The sequence below is a fragment of the Vicia villosa genome, linkage group LG3, assembly GCF_029867415.1.
Source record: "Vicia villosa cultivar HV-30 ecotype Madison, WI linkage group LG3, Vvil1.0, whole genome shotgun sequence".
In the NCBI taxonomy this organism is placed as follows: domain Eukaryota; kingdom Viridiplantae; phylum Streptophyta; class Magnoliopsida; order Fabales; family Fabaceae; genus Vicia; species Vicia villosa.
This window is the reverse complement of record NC_081182.1, coordinates 79,438,546-79,457,002: the sequence shown is the minus strand read 5'-3', so window position 1 is coordinate 79,457,002 and position 18,457 is coordinate 79,438,546.

The following is an 18,457-nucleotide window of genomic DNA, read 5'->3' as shown; positions in this document are numbered from 1 at the left end:
CAGATTAGAATCGAAATGGACGATGTGGAAAAGGAAAATACAATGTGTGGAATCTGTCGCGAAGTAGGCTATATCTGAAGTAAATGTCTAAATGTAGCAGGCCCGTCTAATAGCCCAAAGTGTTTATTTAGGCAATGTAATATAATATTTTTAATTCATCTTTCATTTCAATTATAAATAACATCATTTGAGGAGAACGAAATAAAGAAAACCTCACATAAAACAACAACACGATAAACAAATAAAACAGCTAAGCAAATCAACATAACTAAGAGATTACAACCAACAAAACAATATCGCCTGGTCCAAGCATCATCATAAGAACATCAGCGTTGTTTTTCATAAGTTTCCAGGAAGCGCTCTACTCCATTAGGGTTGGACATCGTAACTTTCCTATCAATTCTCCAGATCTTTTCACCATCCAAGTGTCTCCCTCTAACCAGCGGATTAAAGACCTCTGATATTGCTCAAAGGTCTGCGTGTTCTAGAGCTTCATCTTCATCGAAGGCTTTGTTGGCAAAAAAATAGTAGAGCATCTCTTTTGATAAGTGGAAATGTTGAAAGGGTGATTGAAGACATTTTTAAGAATGACCAAAGGATTTCGGTGGTAATTAATGTGAGTACCAAATGATCGTACACAATCCTATTTATATAAAACTAAATATAAATAAAATATTACTCCGCTGATCCAACGGACGGCCGAACCTGCACTAAAAATGTGACAACCTGGATCACTTTCTCCAACGTGTGACATTGGTATACTCGTTTCAACTGCTTGACCATTGAATCACCGAACATCTACGTGCAAATTTGAATGTAACATTTAAAATATTAATATAACAATATTATATATTATATTGTATTATATTATATTATATTATATTAGTTTATACTAAAATTTAAATATTGTATTAAATTATTAATTAAATTGATTAATTAATAAAATTTATTATTTTTATAACATTGAAACACAATTTAAATATCAGAAAAAACAACAAATTAATTTCAAGTACAGGTTCGGTCATTGATTGGCCGACCCCGGTGGGAAAAAATGCATCAGTTCGTCCAAAGGTTGGCCGAACAAAAACTGGAAAAGGTGGCATATTAAAATTTTTTCACTTTATGACATATTGGTATATTTGTTTCATCTTTGTAACATATAGGTACAAAAATCGGTTTTGACCATAATATGCACTACATCCATCAGAGATTGAGAGCTACTATTGTCATCAACTAACATGTATGCACCAAGAAGGGCAAACAAGAATTCAAAAATTCAAGGTTCCAAACATGGCATGACACTCCATAACATCTCACCCATATAACCCTCTTGACATCTGAAGCTTTCCAAGGCCTAACTTCTTTGAACCATTGGTTTACTCAATCCCTATTGTCTTCCACCAACACCTTGAGAAATCTACATGCCACCCCCAAAATAAACACGGCACCCCCCAAACCTATGAAAAGACCAAAATGTTCAACCATTTTTCATTACCACATACTAGTCGAAGACCCGTGCTGTCGCCCGGGTGCATTATTTGTGGTGTAGTCTTTTATAAACGATACGAAAAATGTGAAGTAAAGAAGTTTGACCAAAACGTATATAAGAAATGGAAATTAACAATATAAAAAAAGTTACTAAAAAGATATTAGTAGTAAAAAAATTAGGTTCTAAGTTAAAATAAGTATTATGGTGCTAGTGACCCGCACGGATAAATTTATTTTTTTAACTCAAAATAAAGATTTTGTTTTTTAAATAAAAGTCATTGTTAATTAAAATAAAATAGACATTGTATTGATAGTGACCCGTAAGATTAAACATTTTATTATCTTAAAAATTAAATTAAATTAAATAAATATAAAAAAATAAATAAAATAAAAAAGAACCAATGAAGAAAAAAAAGAGGAAAATTTTAAAGCACAAACTTTGACATTATCATTCCAAAAAAAAACTAATGACAGTATCAGTTTTATGATGGCTAAGTATTGTTACAGCACAAGTGTATCATAGTATCACAACATTCATATTCAATTGAGTTTAAAACCAGTGTCCGAATAGAATTTATTTGCAATTTCATGTTTCTTCTTTTGCTTGTGCTAATTTATTTATCAAAAGAGAGAGGAACAATCAATATTTTTATTAATCATTTAAATGATGTACATATAGTTACAATGATGAAAGCAGACGTAGAAAACAAAAACTAAACCCAAATTAAATTTAACTTCCTAACTTAGACACAATGCATTTCTGGAAAATCTCTCTTTGAGAGATCCCAATCTATTGACAGTCCATACTAAAAGCCTGCAAAATGCCTGTGAGCAGCAACAGCGACTGCTACAGCACCAGCTGCACCAAATTGAGATTGTGCTTGCAACAATTTGGCGTCAATAACCATGACAGGATCATTTAACAGATCATTATTGGCCTGCTGGGGATATGGATTGGTATTAAGATCGATAGCTGGTCTGGCTGGAAAAAGAATGCAGAAAAGCTCATCCTTCAAATAAACATTGTAATCACTTAAACAAAGTAACAAACACACTAAGAGCTATTAAGCCACAATCCACACATGCATGTAAACAAATCAAACCAGAACAAAAATTATCAAAAGTAAACTCAACAAAGATATCTAGTTAAAAAAAACTCGTAGATTCACATGGATAAAATCATTTCTATACATTAACCTCACATAAAAAAATTGTTCTAAAATAAAATTTGTTAATAAAATTCTCAAGAAATAGCTAATTGTATTTTGTGTTGATTTATACAATATATGACAATAATGGTTTAGTTAAATATATACAATACTCATGAATGAATTTGATTTTTGAAAACGGGTTAACCTGATAAATCATTTTCTATGAGACAAAATAGATGTGGGGAATGGTGAGTATTTCATTCTTATTGCCACAGTATCACCTCACGTGTTTTTTGTTGGAGATTGTAGTAGCTCTTTTATGTTGCAATTGAAATCATTATTCCATAAACATACATAAATTCCATAAGAAAGGTATAATGTCTCACATGTTGAAGCAAAATTACGTTTTAAAGTATTTCATATATGTAAAACATGTCATTCAATTACAAAATCCGAAAAATTCAGCCTCAATTCACCATTGAAGAACCTATAAAGAACTACCTGGGGACATTTATCAACTATGGCCTCACAACATCATCTACTTTCCTGATAACCATTTACCATTCACCGTTTTTTTATGTATTAACCCTTCTCCATTCACCATATTGACTCTTAGTATATAATAGAGAGTAGATTAAAAAATCCAGAGTTATAGATGATGTAACCTAAACTTAATCGGACCTAAGCATGAGTCTGAATGATAATTGTTGGTCCAGAATAATGCTTATCTTTATCTTGTGTGTAGGTAATAAACTTGTTTGCATAGGAATCCTAAAGTGTAAAGATCTATTTCATTTACACTTTTTGAAAAAATGGGACTTCTTGAAGGATAGAAAAACACTTAGAAAGGGGGGGATTGAATAAGTGTGACTTTAAAACTTGGACGATAAAAATAAATTGCACAATTATTTTTATCCTGGTTCGTTGTTAACGAAGCTACTCCAGTCCACCCCCGCAGAGATGATTTACCTCAACTGAGGATTTAATCCACTAATCGCACGGATTACAATGGTTTTCCACTTAGTCCGCAACTAAGTCTTCCAGAGTCTTCTGATCACAACTTGATCACCCCAGGAACAACTGCTTAGATACCCTCTAAGACTTTTCTAGAGTCTACTGATCAACACGATCACTCTAGGCTTAGTTCACTCCTAAGACTTTCTCTAGAGTATTCTGATCAACCTGATCACTCTAGTTACAAACTGCTCAGCCAACTGCCAAGACTTCCTAGAGTATACTGATCAACACGATCACTCTAGTTCCTTACAACTTAATGTAATTCTAAGAGTATTACAAATGCTTCTTAAAAGCGATAATCACAACTGTGATATTTCTCTTAACGTTTAAGCTTAATCTCACTAAGATATTACAACAGCAATGTAGTGAGTTGATGAAGATTCTGAGTTGTGATTTGAACAGAGTTTCAGCAAGTTAATTTGAATTGTATTGGTGCGAAATCGTTAACCTTGCTTCTCATCAGAACTTCATATTTATAGGCGTTGAGAAGATGACCGTTGAGTGCATTTAATGCTTTGCGTGTTCCGTACAGCAATGCATTTAATGTTATACGCTTTTGTCAACTACCTCGAGCCTTGTTCACGCTGTGTCTACTGACGTTGCCTTTAGTAGCTATAACGTTCCTTTTGTCAGTCAGCGTAGTCTGCCACGTGTACTTCCTTCTGATCTGATGTTTGTGAATACGACGTTTGAATATCATCAGAGTCAAAACAGCTTGGTGCATAGCATCTTCTGATCTTCTGACCTTGAAGTGCTTCTGAGCGTGATACCATCTTCTGATCTTCAGTGCTTCTGATCTCATGTTCTTCTGATGCTTCCATAGACCCATGTTCTGATTCTGCTTCGACCATCTTCTGATGTCTTGCCAGACCATGTTCTGATGTTGCATGCTGAACCATTTGAGACACAACTTCTGAGCGCTGAATTATGCATACTCTTTATATATTTCCTGAAAGGGAAATTGCATTGGATTAGAGTACCATATTATCTTAAGCAAAATTCATATTATTGTTATCATCAAAACTAAGATAATTGATAAGAACAAATCTTGTTCTAACAATCTCCCCCTTTTTGATGATGACAAAAACATATATAAATGATATGAATTTGCGATCAGAAAGAGTAGACGGCAAAAGACAAATTACACAGCTATAGCATAAGCATATGAATATGTCTCCCCCTGAGATTAACAATCTCCCCCTGAGATAAATAATCTCCCCCTGAAATAAATACTCGAAGAACTTTGATAAAAGACTTCCCTGATTATTTCGGTAGAGACGATCATATAAGCTTCTGCCTTCAGAGAATTCATAGCTTCTGACTTCTGCTTCCATTGGACAGCTTCAGAACTTGAATTTCTTTAGATCCTTAGAACACTCACAGCTTCTGATTCCTGCTTCCATCGTGGACAGCTTCAGAACTTGAATTTCTTTGATCTTCAGAACATTCACAGCTTCTGACTTCTGCTTCCATTCAGGACAGCTTCAGAACTTGAATTTCTTTGATCTTCAGAATATTCACAGCTTCTGATTTCTGCTTCCATTCAGGACAGCTTCAGAACTTGAGTTTTCTGGATCTTTTAGAACATTCACATCTTCTGATTTCTGCTTCCCTCGGATAGCTTCAGAACTTTGAATGTCTACCAATCATCACTTCATGCTAGATTTGTATCAGAACATTGTTGAATGTACCAGAGCATCATCAGAGCATCTCTACATCCTGAAATGTTACAGAACAAAAACTAAACGACAAAAGTCAGCATGAGCGAGTTAGAACATAAAATGTATGTTTGAACACATTATATGTATCAGAGCCATATAGGCTGATATAATGTATCAGAGCAAATAATGTATCAGAGCCATAACATTATATGTATCAGAGCAAATAGAATTTTGTCAGAACAGGATAGACAATGATATTCAAATTCTATTATCAGTGCTTCTGATTCATTCTTCTTTCTTGCTTCTGATCTCTGAAGCTTGACAGCATTCAGCTTGCTTCAGTTTCCAAGAGCTTATTCCTTTTACAGAATAACGCTTCTTATGGTTTTGCTTCTAGTGTTTGCTTCTGAAGATTCACTTCACTTCTTTGTACCTGCAAAACACTTAAACCATATAGAACTCGCAGTTCTTGTTAGTGAATGCAACTGATTAAATCAAATCATTTATCACAGTATTTCTCCCCCTTTTTGTCATATCATCAAAAAATAGAAAAGATTCAGATGAATAAAACAGAACACATGGAGGAAGAAGATGATTTCAATAAGGTTCAACCAATGGGTACAAAAGTACAGGATGAAAAAATCAGATGCACAGAAACAAAACAGATGCAAAGAAAAGAAAGAAACAACACAGACTCAATCTAAGATGGCCCTAGTCTTGACAAGATCTTGGCCAGCATCTCTTTAACATCGTTGTTGTGTCCTTCTTGCCTTTCAATGAAAGCATCATACTTCTCATTGAGTGAGCTTTGCTCATCCTGTCTCCTCTGAATCGCTTCTAGAGTCCTTGCAAGACGAGAAGGTTCATCAGAAGAAGCTTCACCGCTTTCAACCACAGGAATGGCATGTTGATCTGCAGCTTCCATAGATAGATCATTTGCTGGGATATCCTCAACAGGGTCTGATTTAGCAACATGATCTTCAGCATCTGCTTCTTGCATAGAAGCATCTCCATACTCTGCAGCAGGAATTTCAGAGACTCCATTCTCTAGAGCCTGAAGAATGGCAGCTAAATTCCTGGGAGCAGAGGGACCTTCAGCTTCTGGTGGGTCAACAACTTCTGGAATGACCAAGCTAGGGTCTTTCTTAGAAGGGTTTTCCCTCAGAAAGTCAAATAAGGTCTTGAAGTCTCCAAGCAGAACAGGATACTCAGGAATCCAGAGAACCATGTCCCTGCATGGGTTTGCTTCCATTGCAGCAGCCAGTTTCAATACTTCCAATTCATCCACAAAGGGCTTCTCTTCCAAAAGATATCTTCCTTTGAGGCGAGCAAACCAGAAGTCTTCATAATCCCTCAGAATTCCACGAGGCCGTGGGGCAGCAGCTACACAGGCTTCCTGAAGTTCTAAAAATAGAGCATCTGATTTTCTGCGAAAGATCCTCCAGAAGTTCTGCATAGCAACATCATTCAATCCAGAACTTTCAGCAATTCTGAGAGTATCAAAGGTACTTCTGAGATTCTTCTTTATGTTTTCAAAAACTACACCAATAGGATATACAGGGCGGGATTTTAATTGGGTTTTTGAAAAGGCAGGGTTGGAGGTGAAGTATGGAAGAGGTTCTCTATCCAACCTATAAGAAGATTCTGCTTCAGTATCAGAATCTAACACTACCACTTCAGCTTCAGGACGAGGCTTGGGAGTGTAGTTGCAATCACGGAGCAGCTGCTCATGTGATGCAGAGGTTGGAAAAGGAGAATCACAAGGATTGTTTTGAGAGGTGGAGGGAGTATGTTCAAGAGTGGTATTGGGATAAGGTTGAGATGGAAAGAGAGTTTGAAGGGGTTGTATGTTCAGAACAAGATTGTCAACAGCTTGGTCAGAGACAAGATTAGTGGAGGGTGAAGGAGACGGAATGGATTGAGGAGATGGTGGAGTTTTTGTGAAGGGAAATGGTGAGGGAGGAAGAGAATTGGATTTGTTTGCATGTGAAGAAGGAATGGTTATAGGGGAAGATGGTGGTGTAAGAATATGGACAACAACGGGTGATTCTGATGAGGCTTTTTCTGGTTCAGGGGTAGGTACAACCTCTATTGGTGTAACTTCTGAACGAACAACAGGAACAGAAATAGGTTCAGAAATGCATATGCCTTTGGAACCTTTCAGAAGCGCTTTGGTCACATCCTCCGTTTTCTTCAGCTTTTTACTCTTCGGCTCTTCAATAATCTTTGCTTTGCCTCTAGAGATTTCTTTCCTTCTGACATAAGCCTGAACTTCTTGTTGGTTTTCAGCTTCTTGAGGGATATTGTCTTCATCAGAGCTTTGAATAATCATCTTCCTCTTCTTGGTTATCTTCTTTTCAACAGCTTCAACCATCTCATCATTTTTGTTTGACTTCTTCTTCTTTTTCTCTTTCTCAAAGTCATCAGATACGGCCTTAACAACAGTAGCAATCACCTTTTTAGAAACCTCTTGTTTCTTAGAGACAGCAGAAGGATAATCATGCTTTCTTTTAGTCCTTTCTTCCCTCTTGCGATTTACTTTGAAAGGGACACCTTTGTCTTGATCTTTAAAACTCTTATTCTCTTCAAGAGATTTCAGATAGACAGTTTTGACTTCAGGTACCTCACTATTGAAGAAGGTTTCAAAGTCACCCAGAACTGGTTCTCTTATGGTTCTTGTTCCAGCTAGAGGTTCAGGAACTTTGAGAAAAGTGTCGATGATTTTCATCTTCTTTAAAGAGAAGGCATTCAGACAAGCTCCAGTGGTGACAGCAAGATCTTTGATGATACCTTCAGACTCCAGACTTTCAACAATCTTGGAATGTACCAGAAGGTTTGTAATAATCCTACCAAAAGGAATGGTTGTTCCAGCATTTTCCTTTCTGAAAGCATTCCTCGAATCCTTTACTGCTTTCCACATATGGTTGAAGATAATGTAAATCGCATCAACCTTCTTCTGAGTGGCAATGCAATAAAGAATATACCTTTGATCATTACTGATGAAATCCGAGGCATGAGTTGATTTCCTATGGTAGAAACACCCGAGAAGGATCTTTGTCCAGATTCTGTAGATATCTTTCAAATTCTTAACATGTGTAGTTTTCTTGACATTTGAATAGAGAGTGGATAGAATATCTTCCACATCTTCTCTTTGATCAGACTCAAAAACCCCTTCAGGATTTTTCAGATCAAACATCACTCTTAGGATGTTTTCAGTAACAACAACAGACTTTCCATGGACGAAGGAGAGTATAGCTTTTGGTGCAACCACAGCATGTACCCAGAACTCTTTGACAAGATCCGGATAAACAGGGCCAACGAACTCAGCAAACAACGAGGTCCATCCTTGAAAGATGATGTCTTCTTTAAGATGAAATTGATTTTCTTCAAGGTTATCAAAGTCGACCATGAGTTCACACAAAACTTCCAATTTATCTTTGGGGATGGAGCATGCAACAACAGGGGTGAGTTCCTGGTGTGTTTCATCGTGCATATGAAGAAGAGTAGATGAACCAGCAAAATGAGATGAAGGAACAGCCATTGAAGCAGAATGAACGAAAACGAGCAAGAGAAGCGAACAGGGTTTTCGATTAGGGTTTTTAGAAAAACGGCTAAGAACTTTTCAAACGAGAGAATGCAAGGAGAGAGAGAGAGACAAAGGAGCGAAAAAGATGTATGATATGATTTGAAAAACATATATAGAGACGGATTTGAAAAAAAATAAGAAATATAAATTGAACAGTTCCAGAATCAAAGGAAATCAATTTTATTAAATGATGAGTGACGTGAGGAGAGAGAACGTGGTAAATGAAATAATTTAATACAGTTACCTAGGTCGGCGTCTTTTCAACTGCACGCTTTGTACAAACCGTACAGACACGTGTTCATCATCAGAAAGTAGATGACAGCTGTAAATATCAGAGAGATTTTACGCCTTCAGATTCAGATCACTGCTTCTGAATTGATCTAATTTCTCTTCTGGAAATACTCCTTCTGAAGTGTGTTGATATAAGTCTGAATGATCTTCTGATCCATTACTTCTGATATACACAGCTTCTGGAGGTTCACTTCTTTGTTCTGCAGCTTCTGATAAGACACAACTGTATCTGCAGAAATTCTTAAGCTCTTTGTTTCATTAGAAACAAGTTTATCATCAAAACAGATGTTTATTGATTTGTCCACAATCAATGTTTCAATGTTGTATATTCTGTAGCATTTAGAGCATTCAGAATAATCAAGAAGGAAACATCAAAGCCTTAGAGGCAAACATCATAGATGGTTCCAAGACTAATAAGCTTCTTTTCTGAATTCCTACAAACATAGTTTCTTCAACAGATTTAAGAACCAGAACTTGAAAGACAATCTTTCTTCCCTTCAAGTGTTGAGACCAACTTGAATCCAGGTGTCAAGTCATGTTGAATGTTGTCTTCTTTGTTATCAAGAGGATCTGCAAAAGAAATAATCTTTTTCTTTGGTACCCACATCTTCTTGGGTCCTTTCTTGTTAGATTTTCTCAAGTTCTGATTGAACTTGGGTTTTACATTATAAGCAGTAGGAGGAACAGCATGATAATTTTTAATATGAGTTTCATGATATTTCCTAGGTTGTGTCACATGCTTCTTGGTGTGTGTTATGTGAAAGCTTTGTGCATGTGAAGTGTGCCTAATATCATGTGAGTGGCCATACTTGAACTGATCATACAATGGCTTGTATGTGAGTTTCATTTCATCAACAGGTTCAAGTTTGTATGGGGTTTCACCCTCATAGCCAATGCCAACTCTTTTGTTTCCAGACACAGCATATATCATAGAAGCTAGCTGACTTCTGCCAATACTTCTAGATAAGAACTTCCTGAAACTTAAATCATATTCTTTCAGAATATGGTTTAGACTGGGAGTGGATTTTTCTGAATTAGAAGGAGATCCAACATCATTGGATAATTTTAAAAGTTTATCTTTCAATTCAGAATTCTCCAACTCAAGCTTCTTTGTTTCAAATTCAAATTGCTTTTTCAGCTTTTTGTATTTGAGACTAATCTGAGACTTGAGTTCCAGAAGTTCAGTTAGACCGGAAACTAACTCATCTCTAGTAAGTTCAGAAAATACCTCTTCAGAGTCTGATTCTGATGTAGATTCTGATCCGTCATCTTCTGTCGCCATCAGCGCACAGTTGGCCTGCTCATCTTCTGAATCATCTTCTGACTCATCCCAGGTTGCCATAAGACCTTTCTTCTTATGAAACTTTTTCTTGGGACTTTCCTTCTGAAGATTTGGACATTCATTCTTGTAGTGTCCAGGCTCATTGCATTCATAGCACATGACCTTCTTCTTGTCAAATCTTCTTTCATCAGAAGATTCTCCACGTTCAAATTTCCTTGAACTTCTGAAGCCTCTGAACTTCCTTTGCTTGGTCTTCCAGAGTTGATTTAGCCTTCTGGAAATCATGGACAGTTCATCTTCTTCTTCAGATTCTGATTCTTCAGGATCTTCTTCTCTAGCCTGAAAAGCGTTAGTGCATTTCTTGATATTTGATTTTAATGCAATAGACTTACCTTTCTTTTGAGGCTCATTTGCATCCAGCTCAATCTCATGGCTTCTCAAGGCACTGATCAGCTCTTCCAGAGAAACTTCATTCAGATTCTTTGCAATCTTGAATGCAGTCACCATAGGACCCCATCTTCTGGGTAAGCTTCTGATGATCTTCTTTACATGATCAGCCTTGGTGTATCCTTTGTCAAGAACTCTCAATCCAGCAGTAAGAGTTTGAAATCTTGAAAACATCTTTTCAATGTCTTCATCATCCTCCATCTTGAAGGCTTCATACTTCTGGATTAAGGCTAGAGCTTTAGTCTCCTTGACTTGAGCATTTCCTTCATGAGTCATTTTCAAGGACTCATATATGTCATAGGCCGTTTCCCTGTTAGATATCTTCTCATACTCAGCATGAGAGATAGCATTCAGCAAAACAGTTCTGCATTTATGATGATTCCTGAAAAGCTTCTTTTGATCATCATTCATTTCTTGCCTTGACAGCTTTGCGCCTCTGGCATTTACTGGATGTTTGTAACCATCCATCAGAAGATCCCATAGATCACCATCTAGACCCAGAAAGTAACTTTCCAGTTTATCTTTCCAGTATTCAAAGTTTTCACCATCAAATACCGGCGGTCTAGTATAACCATTGTTACCGTTGTATTGCTCAGCAGAGCCAGATGTAGATGTAGTCTTTTCACTTTCATCAACCATCTTTAAATGAAGCGTTTTTCTCTTCCTGAATCTTTTCTAAACACGGTTAAGTGCTTGCACCTTAGAACCGGCGCTCTGATGCCAATTGAAGGATAGAAAAACACTTAGAAAGGGGGGGATTGAATAAGTGTGACTTTAAAACTTGGACGATAAAAATAAATTGCACAATTATTTTTATCCTGGTTCGCTGTTAACGAAGCTACTCCAGTCCACCCCCGCAGAGATGATTTACCTCAACTGAGGATTTAATCCACTAATCGCACGGATTACAATGGTTTTCCACTTAGTCCGCAACTAAGTCTTCCAGAGTCTTCTGATCACAACTTGATCACCCCAGGAACAACTGCTTAGATACCCTCTAAGACTTTTCTAGAGTCTACTGATCAACACGATCACTCTAGGCTTAGTTCACTCCTAAGACTTTCTCTAGAGTATTCTGATCAACCTGATCACTCTAGTTACAAACTGCTCAGCCAACTGCCAAGACTTCCTAGAGTATACTGATCAACACGATCACTCTAGTTCCTTACAACTTAATGTAATTCTAAGAGTATTACAAATGCTTCTTAAAAGCGATAATCACAACTGTGATATTTCTCTTAACGTTTAAGCTTAATCTCACTAAGATATTACAACAGCAATGTAGTGAGTTGATGAAGATTCTGAGTTGTGATTTGAACAGAGTTTCAGCAAGTTAATTTGAATTGTATTGGTGCGAAATCGTTAACCTTGCTTCTCATCAGAACTTCATATTTATAGGCGTTGAGAAGATGACCGTTGAGTGCATTTAATGCTTTGCGTGTTCCGTACAGCAATGCATTTAATGTTATACGCTTTTGTCAACTACCTCGAGCCTTGTTCACGCTGTGTCTACTGACGTTGCCTTTAGTAGCTATAACGTTCCTTTTGTCAGTCAGCGTAGTCTGCCACGTGTACTTCCTTCTGATCTGATGTTTGTGAATACGACGTTTGAATATCATCAGAGTCAAAACAGCTTGGTGCATAGCATCTTCTGATCTTCTGACCTTGAAGTGCTTCTGAGCGTGATACCATCTTCTGATCTTCAGTGCTTCTGATCTCATGTTCTTCTGATGCTTCCATAGACCCATGTTCTGATTCTGCTTCGACCATCTTCTGATGTCTTGCCAGACCATGTTCTGATGTTGCATGCTGAACCATTTGAGACACAACTTCTGAGCGCTGAATTATGCATACTCTTTATATATTTCCTGAAAGGGAAATTGCATTGGATTAGAGTACCATATTATCTTAAGCAAAATTCATATTATTGTTATCATCAAAACTAAGATAATTGATAAGAACAAATCTTGTTCTAACACTTCTTAGTGATTAAGACAAAAACAGTAGAGAGCAATAAACATATAGAGTTTAGGAATCATACGATTCATCTTCTAAGGCCAATGTTGACGAATTCTTTTTTACCTCTCATGCATTTTGTGTCTTGACGACATCACGGAGAACCCCAATGACATCTGCGTAATGTAGATAACGGATAAATGAATGGGGTTAAAAAACACAGTGCTAAAGCGAGACGTAATACACACATTCATTATGAAGAATAAGTATGATAAGAAAGTATAGAAGCAATACCGTATAAACAGTCAGCTTGAAAGTTTCCCGTTAACAAATCAACAATAGGCTTGAAAATGAACTTGTGTTTTGAAAATGAACTTGCCCTAGACATGAAAGTATTATTTAGTAAAGCTATTGAATGTACCACCATTGAGCTATGAACAAAATCAAAATGTGTACCTTGATGTCATGTATAATAGTTTCAAAAGGCTCCTGTCCATTTTGTTCTTTCATGGTCCAGAGGTCGCGACAATACGAACGACAATCTTCCCGATAATTTTACCCTTGTTTAAATCAGATATCATAATGGGAGGTCTAGACATGATGCTGTGAATTGAAAAGTACAAAATGGAAAAAAATCATATATCAAAAAGTTCGAAAACTGAAAAACCAGAACCTAGGAGATACATTTCCTAATCAAATGAACTTATATTGTTGTAACTCATACCTCAGTAACATATATACAAACATACATTATTTATGCGATACATCAATAACAGAAATCTTCTACAAAAAACTATGTTGGCTAATCCGGAAAATGTTGTGTTAAAGACACAATTTAACACATCCAATAAGAAGAAACACTTGATATTACAGAAATTGACAGTAAGAAACACTTATGGGTAAGAGAAATTTATGGGTAACATTATTCCATGAAATGAACTTGTGATGTGAGTTATGCATCAAATGAAAATCGAACAAAGAACACTGACAAGTAACTGAAAAATCCATCTCTACTTCAAGAAGTTAGCTTCAATACCTTTCATATTAGGAGCACGTGAAAGAAGAAGAGCTGCCATAGTGTAGCTAAACTATAAGTGTAGCTAAACCATAAGTGATGTAAGATAAATGAAACACAATGAGAGATGTAAGATAAAACCCTAAAAATAAACCCTAAAAAACTGAAATATGAAAAAGAAAAGACTTACAGATCTAGAATGGCGTCTTTGTTTTCTTCACCAGTGATATAAGCTGTCAATGCCATAAGAAATACCTACGCCGTTCAAAAAGTTTCAAGCAAGTCAGAACTTATGTTACATCTAAGATTCAAAACCAATGAGAGTCTACTCTCTTCCTTCTTCTTATACCTTTGCAGAATCACCCGTGATGGTGTGACGACGACTGAGTGTGCAACAGCGGGGAGAGGAGTTCTGACGGGAACTGTGTATGCGACGGTGGGTATGAGAGTTTTTAGGGTTTGAGGAGAGAGACGAGGGAAGGAGAGAAAGAGAGAGACGGGAGAGGGAAAAGCATTTCAAAATGAGAGAGAAGTTTGTAAAGATGTGTGTAAAGGTTAGTACATAACTTTTTAGAATAAACCAATGAGAAGCATACAATTGGCACATAGCAATTTTATTTTGTTAATTACTTAGATAGCCTTTTGTTAGTGTAAGAAAAATTTAATGCAAGGGTAATATAGTAAGTTTGGGCAACATTTTAGTATTGGGTAGATAGTTGATTTCCAAATTTACGTGAGGCACCAGATATTTCAAATTTTTGGATGATACCTGAGATTTCGAGGGCATACCGGATATTTTGCAAAAACAAGTAAGACTTCCGGTACTTTCTACCTGAAATTTCAAAATTTAAGGTATATTTTATCGGAAATTTCAAAATTTACGGTATTTTCTACCGGAAATTTTAAAATTTGGGGTATTTTCATTAACTTATTAACATACCAGAAATTTTGAAATTTACGGTATACCGCAAATTTTAAATTTTCCGGTATTTCTTTTTTGGGTTAAATATACAAAACCCCCTGTAATATAGGTGAAATTCGATTTTCCCCTCTGTAATTTTTTTTCAAACATCACCTTGAAATATAAAAATACTATGCTTTTGTCCCATAAGTGTAAAGTTTACCCCCTGTAATATTTTTTTTTGTTTGGGCAACATTTTAGTATTGGGTAGATAGTTGATTTCCAAATTTACGTGAGGCACCAGATATTTCAAATTTTTGGATGATACCTGAGATTTCGAGGGCATACCGGATATTTTGCAAAAACAAGTAAGACTTCCGGTACTTTCTACCTGAAATTTCAAAATTTAAGGTATATTTTATCGGAAATTTCAAAATTTACGGTATTTTCTACCGGAAATTTTAAAATTTGGGGTATTTTCATTAACTTATTAACATACCAGAAATTTTGAAATTTACGGTATACCGCAAATTTTAAATTTTCCGGTATTTCTTTTTTGGGTTAAATATACAAAACCCCCCTGTAATATAGGTGAAATTCGATTTTCCCCTCTGTAATTTTTTTTCAAACATCACCTTGAAATATAAAAATACTATGCTTTTGTCCCATAAGTGTAAAGTTTACCCCCTGTAATATTTTTTTTGTTTGATTCTCCCCCCCCCCCCCCCCCCCCCCCCAAATTTTGGTGTTTAAATTGCTCGCTTAGGGGGGTAATTCAAACAAAAAAATATTACAGGGGGAAAATTAAAAAAAAAATATTATGATGGGGTAAAGCGAATTTCGCCTATATTACAGGGGTGAAAAATGGTATTAAACCTTTTTTTTTATTTTTAAAAATACTATTTTTTATATAATTTTAAATTCCGCAGTGAGGACTAGAGGCAGAAAAGGTTCTGTTGCGGGACGGGCTATAGATAGAGCAGCTGCTCTTACTCGAGCTGCTGATGAGGCGCAGGCCTCAGAGTTACGTGCTGGAAATCTCCTCCAACTGATTCTAACCATAAACGGATGGCGGAGCAGTACGCGGGGAGGGGCTTTTCGCACCTCACCGCCGGACTGGTAGAGTATCCACTTATGTGGAGGAGCATGTGGTTAATGTTGAGGAGCCGGTTCCTGAGGTTGGGGAGTCGGTGGCTTTTGCTCGGGAGTCGGTGGCTGATGTTCGGGAGTCGGTGGCTGTGGTTAAGGAGCGTCCGACTGGGGTTAATGAGCCAGTGCCTGTTGCTGAGGAGCCGGTGGCTGTGGCTGAGGTTGAGTTGGCTGAGGATCAGGTAGGTTAGGAGTGGGTGGTGTAGGATACATACATCACCACCAGGGCATCTACGGAGCCATCAGTACACACTGATGGAGCTTTCCACAAAGGACCTTATGACAGGTCCGTGTTGGTGGCATTGATCGATGGTTTCAGAGCCACATCATCATCTCCCCCCGTGAGATTATGGATACATCCATTGCGGTTCAACAGCCTGGGCAGTGTCAGGATAGATACTTGAAGTGGTTCCTCAGTGTCTCACACCCTAGGGTCACACCATCTTCCGCGACATCTGATGTTCCATGGCCTTCACGTACCATAGTTTCTTCCGATCCACCACCACCACCTCTACCTCCCGCAGGTGACCAAGACAATCGCCTGCAGTTCATCGCCGTACACTTAGATAGCCTCATGGGCTTGGTGAACCCTGATGGTGAGGTTCATCGTATTTTAGCTAGGCTGGCCGATGTTTCCCGTGGAAGACCTATGTAGATTTATTTTTTATGATTGTATTATTTGTATATTTTGTACGAACATCTTTTTTATTGCATAATATCTTTTTCTAGTACATGTTGCGAGTAGATAAAGTAAATAACATCAATAACTAACAAACATCAGATGACAAACAACAAACAATACTCTGAAACATGAAAATCTAGGCACTAACGGATGACTCTGGATGTTTCAAACACTTCATTATGTCTTCCATGGATCTTTGGATCTGCGCATCCAATTCGATCGGACGTTTAGTTATCCTACGGCGAAATGATTTCCACATGGCCTTCACATCTTCATCATTCTTCAACTCGATTAAGTTGTATTTCACCCTTCCATTTATATCAATCCAGTCCTCCCGAAACTCGATCTTTGTCACCCTTCTGTTATCGGAATCAGGCAGCAAATTATTCAACGTTTCTTTCAAGGTGGCAAAGGATTCGGGCCCATCTAGAATCTTGGTTTAAACAGCAGGGTTGCGGCCATTGAAATACACTTCTACATTAATCAAATACTTTGTTGAAATGATGTGTTATCCAATAACCCTAAGACCCATATTTATACAAATGGTGGTGCATTCTAGACCATACATATGTGTCGCAAAATCTCAACCATTGAAAAAACCTAATATTCAAACATACCGGAAATTTCAGTTATAATGAAATTTCCGGTACAGCCCAGAAATTTGAAATTTACGGTATATTGGAATTTTCATTATAGCTGAAATTTCCGGTATATTTCACTGGAAATTTCAGTATAACTGAAAAATCTGATATCTTGTACTGGAAATTTAGTAGAGTCAACCGAAAATTTCGTCCGAAAATTGCCTGTAACTCACCAGAGGCAAAGTTGAAATAAAAGAAGGGGGTTGCCATGTATAAAAATAGGGGTGGCATGTAGATTTCTCCAACACCTTGAGCTCAGCTTCTTCCTTTTCTTCAAACAAATACAAAATAGCACCTTGAGGCATAACTGTTGGGTGCAAGTGTGAGTGATTAAAGTTTCATATTGTCTATGAATGGGTGGAATGTTGGATTTATAAGAGAGAAGACTAATTTACCTATCAACTTAATATTTTAGATGAAGATGTGACGTCTCTCTCTCATGTGATCTTGGAGTATAGGTCTCATTAGTACTCCGCAACAGTAACTTGAATAGATAAATAATCTTCGCGTTAAAAATATCATCTCCAACGACAAACTCCATGCGATCAAACAATGGGTTAGAATCGAATTAAGATCCTCTCCATTTTTTATCATCTCCACTTCTTTAATTACCATAGTTTGAAAAACATAAATACAATAGTGTGACATTAGATAGATTTTATGATTTAATATATATTCCAAAATATCTGAATACTATAGTAATAGAGACAGGAAATGGAAAGGATCCTATGTCGTTAAAATCCCACTTGGAAGACCTAGCCTTATTTCTCTTAAGCATATTTGCATAGGAATTAGTTTCTGACCCCACCAAAACCTCCTGAGCCTTTGGGCAGACCCTTACAAACGCACATGTAAGTAGTAGTTTGTATTTAAAACAATAACTTATAATATCAGCCAACTTATTGAACGACACTAATATTAATGTTACGTATATATATCTAACACAATTTAGTGTAAACATGCATTTAATGCCTTCTTAAGCGTGTGCTAAATTTAGCAATGAGTCTTATAGTGTCTTCCACGACTCCAAGTGTTACTAAGCAATTTCAACAAAGATTTTATGATAAGTTTTCCTTAATGAGAATATCATATTCCTTTTCCATATGTTCAATCCAAATAACATCTTATTAAGAATTATCAAGAATTGATTTAGGGTAATTAATAATTAATAGAGGTAATTAATTTTAACT